At 44.0% G+C, this 19539-nt stretch overlaps 2 long non-coding RNA genes across 2 annotated transcripts in view; both read right to left on the reverse strand.

The window, feature by feature from the left end:
* LOC138975256 (uncharacterized) overlaps positions 1-19539 on the reverse strand; it is a 119300-nt gene that overhangs the window by 13940 nt on the left and 85821 nt on the right. The window lies entirely within an intron of this gene.
* Positions 11973-17092, reverse strand: LOC138975243 (uncharacterized). The gene is made up of 3 exons (XR_011458569.1): positions 16378-17092; positions 15628-15858; positions 11973-15090 (listed from the first exon to the last, which is right to left on the reverse strand). It is a non-coding gene; the product is annotated as an uncharacterized lncRNA (long non-coding RNA).

Here is a 19539-nt window from a genome sequence, read left to right on the forward strand (position 1 = left end):
CAAGACATTAGCGGCCGATAGTCGGCCGAACACCCTTCAAAAAGTCGGGCAGGTGACGTCAAAAGATACGACGCGGGTGTTGGCCCGACTAACTTTTGCAAAGAGGCAACGAGGCGGCCGACAGGCGGCCGAACACCTGTACTATGGCGGCACGCATCCGGTCCGATGTTAATCGGCCCGATGGCTTGTTGGACCTGCGGCCCGACACCTTATGCCGACATCGTCCCGATGTCTTCCCGCTGAAATCGATATCTTCCCGATGTCGGCATAAGGTGTCGGACCGCAGGTCAAACAAGTCATCGGGCCGATTAACATCGGACCGGATGCGTGCCGCCATAGTGCAGGTGTTCGGCCGCCTATCGGCCGCATCGTTGCCTCTTTGCAAAAGTTAGTCGGGCCAACACCCGCGTCGTATGTTTTGACGTCACCGGCCCGACTTTTTGAAGGGTGTTCGGCCGATTATCGGCCGCTAGTGTCTTGCTGGCTGGGTGTTATGAGTATATTTACATAATTGATTTCATCACTTAATATCGGCATGGTCAGTTATCACCACGACTATTATGAGTTATGAGTACCATCACATCATTGTTTTCATCGCTTAATGTCGGCATGGTCAGTTATCACCACGACTGACTATTATGAGTACCATCACATCATTGATTTCATCGCTTAATGTCGGCATGGTCAGTTATCACCACAACTATTATGAGTACCTTCACATCATTGTTTTCATCACTTAATGTCGGCATGGTCATCAGTTATCACCACGACTATTATGAGTACCATCACATCATTGTTTTCATCGCTTAATGTCGGCATGGTCATCAGTTATCACCACGACTATTATGAGTACCATCACATCATTGTTTTCATCGCTTAATGTCGGCATGGTCAGTTATCACCACGACTATTATGAGTACCATCACATCATTGTTTTCATCACTTAATGTCGACATGGTCATCAGTTATCACCACGACTAATATGAGTACCATCACATCATTGTTTTCATCGCTTAATGTCGGCATGGTCAGTTATCACCACGACTATTATGAGTACCATCACATCATTGTTTTCATCACTTAATGTCGGCATGGTCAGTTATCACCACGACTATTATGAGTACCATCACATCATTGTTTTCATCGCTTAATGTCGGCATGGTCAGTTATCACCACGACTATTATGAGTACCATCACATCATTGATTTCATCACTTAATGTCGGCATGGTCAGTTATCACCACGACTATTATGAGTACCATCACATCATTGATTTCATCACTTAATGTCGGCATGGTCAGTTATCACCACGACTATTATGAGTACCTTCACATCATTGTTTTCATCACTTAATGTCGGCATGGTCAGTTATCACCACGACTATTATGAGTACCATCACATCATTGTTTTCATCACTTAATGTCGACATGGTCATCAGTTATCACCACGACTAATATGAGTACCATCACATTATTGATTTCATCACTTAATGTCGGCATGGTCAGTTATCACTACGACTATTATGAGTACCATCACATCATTGTTTTCATCGCTTAATGTCGGCATGGTCATCAGTTATCATCACGACTATTATGAGTACCATCACATCATTGATTTCATCGCTTAATGTCGACATGGTCATCACCCAGCTAGCAAGCTTTCGTCGGCCGACTGACGATTTCAGTCGGGTGACGTCGTCAAATGTCGTGTGTCGACGTCCGTTGTCGCGCCGATATAGTTTGCCTGTGTGTAAAACTCGGCAAATGTACGTAATAAACCCCGACATCGGCCCGACGCAATGTTGCTGTCGATAAAAATATGCAGAGTTACGGGAGATAACAACTTGAATTTATTATCATTATTTTAACATTTGTTACGTCCCCTGTTCAAGCGTCGGGAACGGCGTGACATGACTCTGCAAATGCGAAACTAAATTATTCATATTTGTTGACTTTTTCACATAGGAGTAGGATAATTAATTGTAAGTTTTGTTTGTATATTTGCAATCAAATACAGCATGAGCTCAAACCATGAGTTTTACATTTTAAAAATACGCCATCATATATACTTGAAATACTCTTATAGCTTTCCTTACGGTACAAACAAGATTGAGTGTGAACATGGCCGGCTAGCTGCTACTTTCCCGCGTGAGCGAAGTTTATTTGTTTTCTTAGTTCAAGTTAATATCGAAAGAAGAGACATTCTTGCGAATGTTGTACAGCACATTGATGATGTGTTATCCGAGACGAATGTCGCCTCGGGATCTCAATCTGAGTGCTGGTCCCAGTGCCACGTGGTGGCGGTGATAGTTGACAAGTTAAAATTGTGTAGCCAAGGACGGATGGAAACCTACAGCCAGTTGTTACCGTCAACTCGAGGACAACCGACGGATCCAGCGAGTAAGTGATTTTGGTTTTTCTTGCTTTAATGTTAGTTTTGCTGTTATACAGTGGGGGGGGGGGGGGGGGGAGTACATACTGCTGTATCTGTATGTAGATGTAGGTGTTTTGTCCTGTTACAGTGGGAGGGGGGGGGGGGTGGAGTACATACTCATGATACTGCTGAATCTGTAGCTGTAGATGTGTTTTGCACTCCCAGCTAGCAAGCTTTCGTCGGCCGACTGACGATTTCAGTCGGGTGACGTCGTCAAATGTCGTGTGTCGACGTCCGTTGTCGCGCCGATATCGTTTTGACTGTGTGTAAAACTCGGCAAATGTACGTAAAAAACCCCGACATCGGCCCGACGCAATGTTGCTGTCGATAAAAATATGCATGGTCCAACCTTACATGGTCCAACCTTACATGGTCCAATCTTACATGGTCCAACCTTACATGGTCCAACCTTACATGGTCCAATCTTACATGGTCCATATATATATTATTGGACCATGTAATATTGGACCATGTAAGATTGGACCATGTAAGGTTGGACCATGTAAGGTTGGACCATGTAAGATTGGACCATGTAAGATTGGACCATGCGTGACCCAACATGGTTTAAAATCGTCACCACGAGTTTTCGTCACACCCAACAATTCAAAGTGTGGTGCAACACACGAACACTATCCAATGTTTTAGCCATTGGTTTGGATGAGCACGACAAACATTTCGTCTGCTTCTAAAGGTGCTACCGCCTCAGAACCGCAGGCGCGAAGAAAAGTTCGCAGGGATTTCCCGATTGCATAACCGGAAACGAAAGGGATCGCTACGAACTAAGTTTCGTTGGTCAATCTAAAGCTCGCTAATAAGCACCATTGTACTTCCTATGTCTTGAATTAACAGCTTTGTGTTGCATGACCTTGGATGACCTTGACCTTGGGTCAAGGTCACATGTATTTTGGTAGGAAAAATGTGTAAAGCAGTTCTTAGTGTATGATGTCATTGCTAGGTTTAGTTATTTGACCTTGACCCTGAAGGCCAAGGTCATGTAAAGGTCAAGGTCAAGCATGTGAGTCGTATGGGCTTTGCCCTTCTTGTTTATACTGCTGTAGCTGTACGGGGAGGGGGGGTATACTGCTGTAGCTGTTAGTGATTTTTGCACTGTTACACGGGGGGGGGGGGGGGTGGGGGTGGAGTACATACTGCTGAATCTGTAGCTGTAAGTGTGGTTTGCACTGTTACACTTGGGGGGTGGGGTGTACATACTGATGTATCTGTAGCTGTAGGTATTGCATTGTAACACTTGGGGGGGGGGAGGGGGGTGTACATACTGATCTATCTGTAGCTGTAGGCGTGTTTTGTACTGTTACACTTGGGGGTGGGGGGGGGGCGGTTTGTACATACTGATGTAGCTGTAGGTGTGTTATGTACTGTTACAGTAGGCGGGGGGGGGGGGGGGGGGGTTGAACATACTGCTGTATATGTAGCTGTAGGTGTGTTTTGCACACAGGGGGTGGGGGGGGTGGTGGGGGGGGGGTTGTACATACTGCTGTATCTGTAGGTCTAGGTGTGTTTTGCACTCTACACGGGGGAAGGCGGTTGAGTGTTGTACATACTGCTGTATCTGAAGCTGTAGGTATGTTTGGTACTGTTACAGTGGTGGCAGCGGGGGGAGGGGGATGTACATAATTCTGAATCTGTAGCTGTAAATGAGTTTTGTACTGTTACAGTGGTGGGGGGGGGGGGGGTTGGGGGTTGTACATACTGCTGTAGCTGTAGGTGTGTTTTGCACTGTTACTAAGGGGGAGGGGAGGTGTACATACTGCTGTAGCTGTAGCTGTAAGTAATTTTTGCACTGTTACACTTGGGGGGTTGTATATACTGCTGAATCTGTTGCTGTAGGTGTGTTTTATACTGTAATACTGAGGGGGGGGGGGGTGTATACGGCTGTATCTGTAGCTGTAGGTGTGTTTTGTACTGTTACAGTGAGGGCGGTAGGGGCGGGGGGTTCTACATACTGCTGTATCTCTAGCTGGTGATTTGTTTTGCACTGTTACACTGGGGGGGGGGGGGGGGTTGTACACACTGCTGTATCTGTAGGTTTGTTTTCCACTGTAACACTGGGGGGAGGGGGGGTTATACTGCTGTAGCTGTAGCTGTAAGTGAATTTTGCACTGTTACACTTGGGGGGGGGGGGGGGGTGGTGGTGGTACATACTGCTGTATCTGTAGCTGCACCCAGCCAGCAAGACATTAGCGGCCGATAGTCGGCCGAACACCCTTCAAAAAGTCGGGCAGGTGACGTCAAAAGATACGACGCGGGTGTTGGCCCGACTAACTTTTGCAAAGAGGCAACGAGGCGGCCGACAGGCGGCCGAACACCTGTACTATGGCGGCACGCATCCGGTCCGATGTTAATCGGCCCGATGGCTTGTTGGACCTGCGGCCCGACACCTTATGCCGACATCGTCCCGATGTCTTCCCGCTGAAATCGATATCTTCCCGATGTCGGCATAAGGTGTCGGACCGCAGGTCAAACAAGTCATCGGGCCGATTAACATCGGACCGGATGCGTGCCGCCATAGTGCAGGTGTTCGGCCGCCTATCGGCCGCATCGTTGCCTCTTTGCAAAAGTTAGTCGGGCCAACACCCGCGTCGTATGTTTTGACGTCACCGGCCCGACTTTTTGAAGGGTGTTCGGCCGATTATCGGCCGCTAATGTCTTGCTGGCTGGGCTGTTACACTTGGGGGGTGGGGTGTATGTATACCGATGTATCTGTAGCTGTAGGTGTGTGTATTGCATTGTAACACTTGGGGGGGGGGGGTACATACTGATCTATCTGTAGCTGGTGGTGTGTTTTGCACTGATGCACACTTGGGGGGGGGGGGGGGGGGGGGTGTACATACTGCTGAATCTGTAGCTGTAGGTGTTTTTTGCACAGTAACACTGGGGAGGGGGGGGGGGGTGTACATACTGCTGAATATGTAGCTGGAGGTGTGTTTTGTACTGTTACACTTGGGGGGGGGGGGGGGGGGGGCGGTTGTACATACTGATGTATCTGTAGCTGTAGGTGTGTTATGTACTGTTACAGTAGGGGGGGAGGGGGGGTTGAACATACTGCTGTATATGTAGCTGTAGGTGTGTTTTGCACACAGGGGGGGGGGGGGGGGGTTGAACATACTGCTGTATCTGTAGCTCTAAGTGTGTTTTGCACTCTACACGGGGGAAGGCGGTGGAGTGTTGTACATACTGCTGTAGGGAAGTTTTGTACTGTTACATTGGTGGCAGCGGGGGGAGGGGGGGTGTACATAATTCTGAATCTGTAGCTGTAAATGAGTTCTGTACTGTTGCAGTGGGGGGGGGGGGGGGGTTGTACATACTGCTGTATCTCATAATCTGTAGCTGTAGGTGTGTTTTGCACTGTTACACGGGGGGGGGGGGGGGGGGAGGGGGGTTGAACACACTGCTGTATCTGTAGCAGTAGGTGCGATTTGAGCTGTTACAGTTGGGAGGGGGGGGGGGGGTGTACATACTGCTGTAGCTGTAGGTGTTTTTTACACTGTTACACTTGGATTGGGGGAGGGTTGTACACACTGCTGTATCTGTAGGTTTGTTTTCCACTGTAACACTGGGGGGAGGGGGGGGGGTTGTACTGCTGTAGCTGTAAGTGAATTTTGCACTGTTACATTTGGGGGGGGGGGGGGGGGTGGTACATACTGCTGTATCTGTAGCTGCATGATATACTGCTGTAGCTGTACGGGGAGGGGGGGTACATACTGCTGTAGCTGTTAGTGATTTTTGACTCACATGCGAAGCAAAAGTGAGTCTATGTACTCACCCGAGTCGTCCGTCCGGACGTCCGGAAAACTTTAACGTTGGATATTTCTTGGACACTATTCAGTCTATCAGTACCAAATTTGGCAAGATGGTGTATGATGACAAGGCCCCAAAAAACATACATAGCATCTTGACCTTGCTTCAAGGTCAAGGTCGCAGGGGCCATAAATGTGTTCTAAAAAACAGCTATTTTTCACATTTTCTCTGAAGTTTTTGAGATTGAATACCTCACCTATATATGATATATAGGGCAAAGTAAGCCCCATCTTTTGATACCAGTTTGGTTTACCTTGCTTCAAGGTCAAGGTCACAGGAGCTCTTCAAAGTTGGATTGTATACATATTTTGAAGTGACCTTGACCCTGAACTATGGAAGATAACTGTTTCAAACTTAAAAATTATGTGTGGCACATGTTATGCTTTCATCATGAGACACATTTGGTCACATATGATCAAGGTCAAGGTCACTTTGACCCTTATGAAATGTGACCAAAATAAGGTAGTGAACCACTAAAAGTGACCATATCTCATGGTAGAAAGAGCCAATAAGCACCATTGTACTTCCTATGTCTTGAATTAACAGCTTTGTGTTGCATGACCTTGGATGACCTTGACCTTGGGTCAAGGTCACATGTATTTTGGTAGAAAAAATGTGTAAAGCAGTTCTTAGTATATGATGTCATTGCTAGGTTTAGTTGTTTGACCTTGACCCTGAAGGCCAAGGTCATGTAAAGGTCAAGCATGTGAGTCGTATGGGCTTTGCCCTTCTTGTTTATACTGCTGTAGCTGTACGGGGAGGGGGGGTATACTGCTGTAGCTGTTAGTGATTTTTGCACTGTTACAGGGGGGGGGGGGGGGTGGAGTACATACTGCTGAATCTGTAGCTGTAAGTGTGGTTTGCACTGTTACACTTGGGGGGTGGGGTGTACATACTGATGTATCTGTAGCTGTAGGTATTGCATTGTAACACTTGGGAGGGGGGGGGGGGGTACATACTGATCTATCTGTAGCTGTAGGCGTGTTTTGTACTGTTACACTTGGGGGGGGGGGGGGGGGTTTGTACATACTGATGGAGCTGTAGGTGTGTTATGTACTGTTACAGTAGGCGGGGAGGGGGGGGGGGTTGTACATACTGCTGTATCTGTAGGTCTAGGTGTGTTTTGCACTCTACACGGGGGAAGGCCGTTGAGTGTTGTACATACTGCTGTATCTGAAGCTGTAGGTATGTTTTGTACTGTTACAGTGGTGGCAGCGGGGGGAGGGGGATGTACATAATTCTGAATCTGTAGCTGTAAATGAGTTTTGTACTGTTACCGTGGTGGGGGGGGGGGGGGGTTGTACATACTGCCGTAGCTGTAGGTGTGTTTTGCACTGTTACTAAGGGGGAGGGGAGGTGTACATACTGCTGTAGCTGTAAGTAATTTTTGCACTGTTACACTTGGGGGGTTGTATATACTGCTGAATCTGTTGCTGTAGGTGTGTTTTATACTGTAATACTGAGGGGGGGGGGGGGGGTGTGTATACGGCTGTATCTGTAGCTGTAGGTGTGTTTTGTACTGTTACAGTGAGGGCGGTAGGGGCGGGGGGTTCTACATACTGCTGTATCTGTAGCTGATGTGTTTTGCACTGTTACATTGGGGGGGGGGGGGGGGGGTTGTACACACTGCTGTATCTGTAGGTTTGTTTTCCACTGTAACACTGGGGGGAGGGGGGTTATACTGCTGTAGCTGTAAGTGAATTTTGCACTGTTACACTTGGGGGGGGGGGTGGTGGTGGTACATACTGCTGTATCTGTAGCTGCACCCAGCCAGCAAGACATTAGCGGCCGATAGTCGGCCGAACACCATTCAAAAAGTCGGGCAGGTGACGTCAAAAGATACGACGCGGGTGTTGGCCCGACTAACTTTTGCAAAGAGGCAACGAGGAGGCCGACAGGCGGCCGAACACCTGTACTATGGCGGCACGCATCCGGTCCGATGTTAATCGGCCCGATGGCTTGTTGGACCTGCGGCCCGACACCTTATGCCGACATCGTCCCGATGTCTTCCCGCTGAAATCGATATCTTCCCGATGTCGGCATAAGGTGTCGGACCGCAGGTCAAACAAGTCATCGGGCCGATTAACATCGGACCGGATGCGTGCCGCCATAGTGCAGGTGTTCGGCCGCCTATCGGCCGCCTCGTTGCCTCTTTGCAAAAGTTAGTCGGGCCAACACCCGCGTCGTATGTTTTGACGTCACCGGCCCGACTTTTTGAAGGGTGTTCGGCCGATTATCGGCCGCTAATGTCTTGCTGGCTGGGCAGTTATCACCACGACTATTATGAGTACCATCACATCATTGTTTTCATCACTTAATGTCGGCATGGTCAGTTATCACCACGACTATTATGAGTACCATCGATCACATCATTGTTTTCATCGCTTAATGTCGGCATGGTCAGTTATCACCACGACTACTATGAGTACCTTTACATCATTATTTACATCACTTAATGTCGACATGGTCAGTTATCACGATAATGAAAATTAGCACGGACGTCGTCCACATTAAAAGCGTTAGCTTACACACGCGTCCCTTTTTGTCTCAGATGATAAAATAGCTCTCTGCCTCACTCGTCTCAAGAGACGGTCTATTGCAAGGACCACGGTAATCGAGTCTTTTCTTGCTTTTGTTTGCTTTGTTGAACCGAATCGGGATTGGAGAACCGAAGGGGAACTAACACGCAGAGTTACGGTTCTTGAAGCTGGAGAGTACACATCCGTTGGAGGAATTGTGGGAAGAGAGGTTGTTGACTCTATCTGTTTGGGTGTGGACCGTAGAGCAGCGGAATCCAAATCCGCGAAAGCAGCATGTGAGTGTGCAGTTTGGTTTGGTTTTTAGAGGTTGTAATCCTGTGTTGATAGATGTCCCGTGACAACACCAAATCCTGTGACCAAAGTTTGCAGTGTGAACTGAATGCGTCCTTGACATTGCACTCTTCCTGTAAAATACTGTCTAATTATTCCACTTCCAGATAAACGCATTTTTGTGAGTGCTTCAGTTCATTAAATAAGGAAGGTTGCCGTACAGTAAATAGATTATCAGTCACCCTGTAAAACAGTCATTCTTTCCGTTATTTACAACATTTTTGCAGGTTACTGTTTAGTTAGTTTGTCCTTTATAGCCAACAGTTTTAACTGTTCTATTAGCTGTTGTTTGTTTTTTGTTTTTAAATTTTGTTTTACTATGGAAGGATCAGAAAAGTCACTGTTGCTGTCGTTGTTATAATTGGTTATGTTGTTGTTGTTGTTGTTGTTGTTTTTGTTGTTGTTTGTTTCTGTGGCCAAGAATAGGACACTTCTGACACCACTTAACATTGAATTTGATCCATTAAAGACGTTGGACGCACAGCAGAATGCCACATATCGTCAACGGGTCCATACTTGTTTTTATATTTAGTCAAGTTTTGACTAAATATTTTAACATCGAGGGGGAATCGAAACGAGGGTCGTGGTGTATGTGCGTGTGTGCGTGTGTGTGTGTATGTGTGTGTGTCTGTGTGTGTGTAGAGCGATTCAGACTACTGGACCGATCTTTATGAAATTTGACATGAGAGTTCCTGGGTATGAAATCCCCGAACGTTTTTTTCATTTTTTTGATAAATGTCTTTGATGACGTCATATCCGGCTTTTCGTGAAAGTTGAGGCGGCACTGTCACGCCCTCATTTAATCTTCGACGAAGCCCGGACTTCGGTATTGCATTTCAGCTTGGTGGCTTAAAAATTAATTAATGACTTTGGTCATTAAAAATCGGAAAATTGTAAAAAAAAATAAAAATTTATAAAACGATCCAAATTTACGTTTATCTTATTCTCCATCATTTGCTGATTCCAAAAACATATAAATATGTTATATTCGGATTAAAAACAAGCTCTGAAAATTAAATATATAAAAATTATTATCAAAATTAAATTGTCCAAATCAATTTAAAAACACTTTCAACTTATTCCTTGTCGGTTCCTGATTCCAAAAACATATAGATATGATATGTTTGGATTAAAAACACGCTCAGAAAGTTAAAACAAAGAGAGGTACTATATACAGAAAAGCGTGCTATCCTTCTTAGCGCAACTACTACCCCGCTCTTCTTGTCAATTTCACTGCCTTTGCCATGAGCGGTGGACTGACGATGCTACGAGTATACGGTCTTGCTGAAAAATGGCATTGCGTTCAGTTTCATTCTGTGAGTTCGACAGCTACTTGACTAAATATTGTATTTTCGCCTTACGCGACTTGTTGTAATGTGTCTAGGTGTATATGTCTTCATCCCGAATGTATTGTCCCTTTGGCGTTTGCAAAAACCGTTCTTGAGGACATCTCACCCTCAAGCTTTTTCACCCTCAATGCCCAGTTTCTTCCCTTTGATCTTTGCCCCCCCCCCCCTTCCCACCTCCCCCCACACACACCACCACCACCACCACCACCAACGCAATCACCACAACTACCCCCCCTCCACCCCACCCACCCACTATACCACCGCCACCGCAAAAATACACCCCCCTTTTTCCAAATTGACGAGCTTTTGAACTGACGTACTATCGATTTTTCTTGGATTCAGATTTACTTATAAATGTCTTTTTGAGTAGCCAGGAGGAGGAAAGTACAGTTTGTGAGGTTCAGAGTGGCAGCCACTTAAAGGGCAACAATCTCTGATGCGGTTTACTCGCCGTTTTCAAGTTCTCTCCCTTCCCTACCCACGTGCTTTGATGCTTGGAGTTGGAGTTCAAGAATTCAAAATCAGGGACTATTTCTGTTTCTTCAACACGCAGTTAACAAGACGTCCCAAACTCACATGCGGATTTAATTCTATAGCTTTGGCGAGAGGGGTGGGGGTGGGGGAGAGGTTTGCAGACAGGCTTACTTTTCACAGGCATGTCCAATAATTCACTTTGAAGATAGATTTAGTTAGTCTAGATGGGGTTTTCAGGGGTTTTGGAGACAAGTAGTACCCCAAAATTGTTTTCTGGCCAAAACATATTGACCCACATATATTTTGAATTCATGCAGGTCCAACTGGCTGATTGTCCTCTGTGTCTGGGATGAACACGGCTCTGAAATGCACTTTAGATTTATCCGTGAACTTACATGTAAAAAAGACCAACTGATGTAAAAGGAAATTATTTATTGACAATGTTCTTTTCTTTTGTGTAGCTTCTCAAGGTGCTGCTAATCGATGCTGTCAACACAAATGAGAGACACTGAAACAAGGAAAGTCAGACTCAGAGCCCTGGCAGCCACTTACGTTCCATGTGTTCCCTTGCTGTAGAGTTTCACAAATCAATCTCAAATAATATTACTGGTGAGTGTTTGTGTTTTACACTTGTTTCGTTTGTGGGTACAATGGAACCTACCTTTCAAAAGATCTTGACTATTAACACAAAAATATACTGAAAGCAGATCACGTCCTATGAGAGAAACCATCTTTAAATGGAATTGTTTTCAGACATAATTACATTGTGAACTGAAAACTTGGAAAGCTAGTTTCTTCAATACAAGGTTCCACTGTACAATTAGCTGCCTGTAAGGCCAAAAAAAAAAATAGGTGTGGTTACGGTAACATAGCCCCAAAAAATAGGGTAGGTAGGTAGGCAATCACTTTTTTTTTTAAACTTTTTTTTCTAATGTGTACAAATTAAACCTACCGTACTTTCCGGGTGACAAGGCGCTTTGTTATCTAAGACGCACCCCCTTCTTTTAAACAAAAAATTGTAATCCAGTCACCCATTGGACGCAGGGGGCCAATAGGGCGCACTAAAATGACCCAGTTTTTGCCATGAGAGGTGGTTCCCCTGTCATATCTGAGAGAGGAAACACTTCCTGCATCGGGGTCAGTGACCGGTCAGTGACCAAAGGCATTGTGATAGCTGGGTGGCCTTGTTAAAAGACACGACCTACTTCCCAGGGGTCAATGACCCAGTTTTTGCCATGAGAGGTGGTTCCTCTGTCATATCTGAGAGAGAAAACACTTCCTGCATCGGGGTCAGTGACCGGTCAGTGACCGAGTTTAACAGAGTGGAAATCTGTGTGTGCGGCCAGATCAAAGGCAGGGCAGTACCTAGTAGCTGAAACATGCATTATCACAAGTTGTTTGACTGGTACTCAAGCGGTCTCTTTGATTTTTTTCGTATTTCATACACGGATTAGGCGCTTTGTTATACAAGACGCAGGGGTCGAACTCGAGGAAAAAAGTCGCGCCTTATGACCCGGAAAGTACGGTACTTGACAGGGAAATAAGTGTGCGACACGGGCGCTTTCGCTTTCATTGCGTTTTTTGCACTCGTTTTTTGGCTCACGTAAGTGTAGCCTATGCGATCGTAACTTTGTCTGTCTGTGCGTGCGTTTGTGCGTGCGTGTGTGCGTGTGTGTGTATGTCTGTGGTAGAAACTTTAACATTTCCGAGTCTATGTGTGAGTGGTTATCCAAGACTATGGATAAAGCTCGCATAAGATTACGTCACGGTCAAAAGTGTTTGACGTCAATTAATGCATCATGACTGCATGCCTCCCTGTAGTCTTTCTCTCTCGCGTGGTGTGTGTGGTCTCGGTCATTGTTATTTTGAGCGGGCCGAGACTAGTTGGCAGTCGTGTCCCTGTAAGTAGGCACAGGCACTCGTCACGAGGTGGGCGTGGCCTATGGCTGTCACTTGTGATGGACGGGGGGTCTTTTCTTATGGTTTATACAAGGTATGATACTGATTCTCTCGACCTCGTCGGCAAACTTCGCATTCCTGCCATACACAGCTTAGCAAAGCAAAACAACGGCTATGATAAAATCAAGTATACATTAAACTATCAGGCAGCTACAGATTTATACCAATTAGACGTTGCTACGGCTGTTATTTTGCAAAACGGCACGGATTTTGGCACACAAAAACCCACGTTGTTCTAGACCGAACGGAAGTTACGTATGACTTACTTCCCCTTATAATCAAACCAAGACAACAAGCTGTGCCTTCATTGGCTGAAGGAAAAATATTGCGCGAAATCTGACGTGTAGATCTGTTGTAGATTTGAGAAAACATAAGAAGGTTGGTTACGTGTAATCTTGAATGAAATAGTAAGATTGTTTTTGTTGCTCAAGACTGTTATTTTTATGGAGCTTTTCTCAATGTCTGTCCAAAATTGCGCACCATAAGAGAGAGGGAGGGAGATAGAGAGGAAAGAGAGAAATTTTGTTTCCCATCCACATCAGTTACGGGTTGGTTGTTGATGTAGAACGATAGCAAAGCGTATCATCAACTCACGTCCCTAAAAGGAAAATTTCCTGTGAGGACGTAAAGGACCCCTAGATTCTAAAGCAGTCAGGTCAGATAATGCACACAGCACGAGACGCTTGCAGAGAAGGATATACAATCAGGGTTCTTGCATGCTTACAGTGTGATCTTTATTGCTATTTTTCATCAATGAACATAATGCCACAGCAAAACATATTTAACCCAATTGTACTTTGTGGTTTATGTTGAGAGTGAAGTTAGGATTTATCTTTTCAAGAAGTAGACTCTGCATCCAAATAATCTAATTTGCAGGCTTAGATTCCCAGTTAGCTAGCACACAAAGAGCACCAAGTGCAGTGACATCTGTGTACAGTACTGAGTAGGGCAACCGAGCTTGACCCATCTGTGCAATTATAAGTTGATCAAAATGCTAATCGAATTGATTGAAAATTAAGCAGATAATACCCTCCTGCTGCATATTTTATGCACACATTTTTTTCAACAAAGTAACTAATTGTTTACAGGTTCTGGTGTTCATCACAAGACATATTCTTATTTATATTTTTATTTTCAGAAGCCATATACTCAGGATCATTCCACATCTCATACCTGCATGTGCATACTTCAAAACCATTGAAGAAGTCACACATGAGTAATTATATCATGATCCTTCATATATATTTATTTCAAATTAAATCTTTCATTAAACACCTCCATATGTTACTAATTCATACCAATGTACAACAATACAATTTAGCAACAACAGTATAGAGGAAGACACACTTAACTAATAATCTGCATTCAAAATTATTACAACACTTCTTTCGACACACACACAAACACACATACTGTTTGGAATCATACTGCTAAAGTTGAACGAACACATTCAACAGCAACATGCAAGCATTCATTCTTGTATTCAAGAAACATGCAAGTATACACTCTTCTTTCGTCTTTCAATAGACATTTTCCGAAAAAGACTGTGAGTGTTTATGGAGTAGTTTTATTTCTGGATGGTGAGCCGAGATAAAAAAAAACAAAAACAAAAAAAACCACACACATGTTGATCGTATAATAGTGAACAATAATCATAAAGTGCATATTTTGTCAAAGTGTTGGTGTCGGAAATATGCACGAGGGAGCCCACATTCACTGCCAGCATGATAGTTTGACTGCTGATTGAAAAAGTTAACACATGATGGTAGTACTCATAAGTTTGGATGTGCAGGTTTTGGAAAGAACAGTGCGTCATATTTATTTGCAGAAAATGTGTATCGGGACTGTGAGGCTTTTCATCACTTGCCTGAACATTATTATCCCTTGGCATAATTAAGGTTCCTAAAGGTCGGCGGTCAATAAAACCCTCAGTAGATTTGTTTCCAAACATCGTCAACTGCAGTGTTGCTCTTAGGCCTAAGTTTTTTTTTCTCTCACTGGTCCACACTTTTTTTTCTGATTTGAAGCACTGTTGTGACCACTGGCTAATCAGCCTGCTGTCCGGTACATTTTGACATGTTGGAGGCCCTCTGATTGAAACAATTTTGTGATAAATCTTGAAAAAGTTGGCCGCTAAGGTAAATCCACTTCCTCTCCACTGTATAGTTCTTGTCCATCAGACTGTTACTGAAACAAACAGTTCAGAATATCATTAGTGCGTATAGTCCTTAAGCCAAAACACTGCAGCTTTTTTCGTTCACCTCTCCATCTACTTATTTGTTTTGCTTTTGTACGTAGTACACTCACTCTCTTATCACACAGAGTTTCTCAAATATTAAAAGAAACAAAACTAAAAACAGAGGAAACAAGCAAACAAACACCACCACAACCAAGAAGAAGAACAACCTAGCTGAAGACAAGCTGTTTTGCATAAACGCAAACATGTGCATAACTCAAAATGGTAATTAGACAGGTAATTAATCTAAATCAGGTAATTAATCATGTCTAAAAGTCAATTCCTAGAAGTGTGTAAATAGTCAAAGCTCTAAGTCTAACTAAAAATGTAAAATAAAAATGTATCACTAGAAAACACACACACACACACACACACACACACACACACACACACACACACACACACACACACACACACACACAGATGATCTTGTATTTTCTGATAACATGTCCTAATTAAACCATTGAAGAATAGGTGTCTGAACTTACTCAGAGATGAAGAGTTGACCTTCTGTTGTTATTCCTCAAGAGATTAGTTCTGCTCATGCATGTCGCCTCGGGTTTTCCGTGTTCGGCCTGCATGCAGTTCCCCAAGCATCCGCTGTGTAAACGGATGTCTCTTTGTTACGTCTGTAGCTCCACTGGATATGAGGCTTCTTGTAAAGTTCTTCTGCAATTTGCTGTTCCAGCACTATCAGTCATCAATGTAGAATACTCCACCTGCAAAAGTGCCAATACCCTTAAAATTATGTGTCAAATAATTAACTTCTGATTCATAATGTAGATCTACACCCGATAGCCGAAATTGTGTGACTGGACAACTGATGTGTAAACCTGATGAAATATAATCTGTAGTTGGTATCACTCGATAATTGCTGCTTCCATATTCAGCTATGAATCTTTAAATTACAATTTAAAACGGATTTACCCCTCCCCTTCGCTTTTAAAAAATCACATCAATCTGAGAGAGGAAACATAAAATCCCCTAACTTGTCATTTGCTTCTGGTCGTTAGATCTAAATTACAACTGAACTAGGTGCACAGACTGAGTTTGAGATCTACTTGAATGAGTGAGCTGCCATACCCACGCTACCCAATCTCTCTCTCTCTCTCTTTCTCTCTCTCTCTTTCTCTCTCTCTCTCTCTCTCTCTCTCTCTCTCTCTCTCTCTCTTTCAAATAACCTGCTGAAGGGTTGGGGATACATGTGTTTGGGATTATCTATTCGAAAATTCGCTCACCTTCACATGTGGACTCCGTTACGTCTTCAGCAGAACATGGTCAATACCTTGGGTCATATGTTTCGTGACGTTCAACAACAGGCTTTGAATGAGTTCATCGGCAGTAAACAAACAATTCTCTCATCTCTGCTCGTGGTTGAAACACAACCACAATCCCTGACAAAACAGATTTTCCAGTTTTCGAAAACTATCCGAAGACTTGATGCACTGGTCACACTGGCCGAATCAGCTATATATTTTCTCTGGTGAATCCATGATTTCCAACTCCATCACAAGGATGAGACAATCTAAATTTATGTTTGCATCCCATTATCTGGAAGTTGCAAGAAGAATCAAGGAATAGGAAAGTTGGCGGTGAACAGACAGATCGACTGACGAACGCCGCTGACAACTTTTTAATTATGCCTGGTCACGGGGTCACATGCGCAGAAAACATGCGCAACCTGTCTGTCGTCTGCTGCAATCTCGGTTTCTGATAACTTCACTACTTCCGTTCGGTCTAGAGCAACGAAGAGAGTTTTACCTTGTAATAGTAGTAGTACTGAGAGCGCACAGGCCCCGCCCACTTTGATCCCGACCCGATCGTGACGAGTGCCTGTGGTTTCACCTAAGCTTACTGTGTGTGTGGGTGTGTATGTGTGACGGAGTGATTGAGTTTGTGTTACTGTTTGTCTATTTCTTACGTGAGCCTTGAAGGCTTCGCCTCTTGTTTTTGTTTTGTTGGACAAATGTAATAAAAAGTTATAGGGTTGGCCCTTAAAAATAGGGTAGGTCGGGTTACCGTAACCACACCTATTTTTTTTTAGGCCTAAGATAAGTTTCACAGTATTTGCCTGTACTGTCAAGATGTTTTGGCATGATCAGTCACAAATAACACTTTTGGAAAGCACTTTGTGTCATCATTCCTGGTTTAAATGTTTGTGTTATGGAAGTTTTCTGAATTATGTGTCCCTGATTTTTATCTTATGTTGTAATACAGGCTTTGTGTTTGTATTCATGTGTGTGTTACTTTGTATGTGAAGGAAGCTTTGAAGAATCAGCTAATATTGAGCTCCTTATTTTCTATTTCTTATCAAATAACCAAAGGGAAGTAATCGCTCAATGCATACGACATGTGTAATAGAGTAAGCGAGAGTTGTACGGAACCTTTTCTCCTGGCACCTGAGAGAATAACAAGCATTGAAATGAACATTGAATTTGTTCTGTTTAAAACCAGTCTTGATCTAAGGACTAAGTCCGGTCGAGAATAAAAGCTGGTTCTTGTATATGACTGTGTAGGTAGGTGTTAGTTGGAGTGCCTTGGAGAATGATGAGCATATGAGCTTGCGGTGATCATCCTTTTTTGAGGATGAAAGTCGCTTGTTCATTTCAATGCTTGTTATTCTCTCAGGTGCCAGGAGAAAAGGTTCCGTACAACTCTCGCTTACTCTATTAGTATTACACATGTCGTATGCATTGAGCGATTATTTCCCTTTGGTTATTTGATATCTTAACATCGCTCTGCCTCATTCTGTTTGACTTTCTATTTCTTATTTTCTGCCTTTCATGGCACTTTTTCAGTACCATGAGGATGAGTGTAAATAAATTAAAAACATGTACCTATAGTATAAATAAGGGGAGAACTGAAGGAAAATGGCTGTCGTGTGTTCAGGTGGCTTCAGACTATGTACACTAACTAATGATTTGATAAATTGTTGTCAGTTTCAGGGAAACTCTGTTGGACCTGGGCTGCAGAGGAGAGGTAGCAAATGCAGCCAAGCAGATCAAGTCTCATCTTTTGAAGGAAGGGAAGGCGCATCACTTGTTTATGCCTGGTGATGGATCACCGAGGACGTCAGCACGGCACTGGGAGTCCTTACAAAACACATTGCCTTTCGCTGCATATATATTCAGAGATAGCCGAAAAGTCGCAGCATTGTGAATACAAATTGTATTTTGAGTGTTGATAATTATCACTAATTGATGGGGCGGGAATGTAGCTCAGTCGGTAGCGCGCTGGATTTGTATCCAGTTGGCCGCTGTCAGCGTGAGTTCGTCCACACGTTTGGCGAGAGGTTTATTTCTCAGAGTTACCTTTGTGTGCAGACTCTCCTCGGTGTCCGAACACCCCCGTGTGTACACGCAAGCACAAGACCAAGTGCGCACGAAAAAGATCCTGTAATCCATGTCAGAGTTCGGTGGGTTATAGAAACACGAAAATACCCAGCATGCTTCCTCCGAAAGCGGCGTATGGCTGCCTAAATGGTGGGGTAAAAACGGTCATACACGTAAAAGCCGTGGGAGTTTCAGCCCATGAACGAACAAACAAAATCACTAATTGATCAGCATTACATGGTTTTGTATTTTAAAACAAATGTGACTATTTCTTTAATACGCAAAGGGTTTCTTATTATATTTGTCCTAATCAAAAATGTTAAATGTGTCAAAATGCCATCAAATTCAAAATGTAAAGCCTACTAGGTAGAATATGATTCATAATTTTAGTTGTAACTAAGTAAGTGTATCTTCTTCTTCTTCTTCTGCGTTCGTGGGCTGAAACTGCTACGTACACTCGTGTTTTTTGCACGAGTGGAATTTTACGTGTATGACCGTTTTTTACCCCGCCATTTAGGCAGCCATACGCCGTTTTCGGAGGAAACATGCTGGGTATTTTCGTGTTTCTATAACCCACCGAACTCTGACATGGATTACAGGATCTTTTTCGTGCGCACTTGGTCTTGTGCTTGCGTGTACACACGGGGGTGTTCGGACACAGAGGAGAGTCTGCACACAAAGTTGACTCTGATAAATAAATCTCTCGCCGAACGTGGGGACGAACTCACGCTGACAGCGGCCAACTGGATACAAATCCAGCGCGCTACCGACTGAGCTACATCCCCGCCCCAGTAAGTGTATCTAAATTTAATTACGCATTTTTACTGAGATTGTGAATGTTTATAAAAATTGTTGAATAACATAATAATTATTTTGATGAAACAATTTGTTTTTGAGTTTCTGCTTGCATGGTTTGAGTGAGTGTTGTTGTCAGAGTGCCTGAAAATATGAGCAGCTAAAAACCTGCTTTATAAAGAGCATAAAATACGCATGGAATACGCATGCGGTACACCTGCGGTAGAGGTGCGTGTCACGCTCGATATCTGAGCAAAAAACGCATGCGTATCG

The sequence above is a fragment of the Littorina saxatilis genome, linkage group LG9 (genome assembly GCF_037325665.1).
Source record: "Littorina saxatilis isolate snail1 linkage group LG9, US_GU_Lsax_2.0, whole genome shotgun sequence".
In the NCBI taxonomy this organism is placed as follows: Eukaryota; Metazoa; Mollusca; class Gastropoda; order Littorinimorpha; family Littorinidae; genus Littorina; species Littorina saxatilis.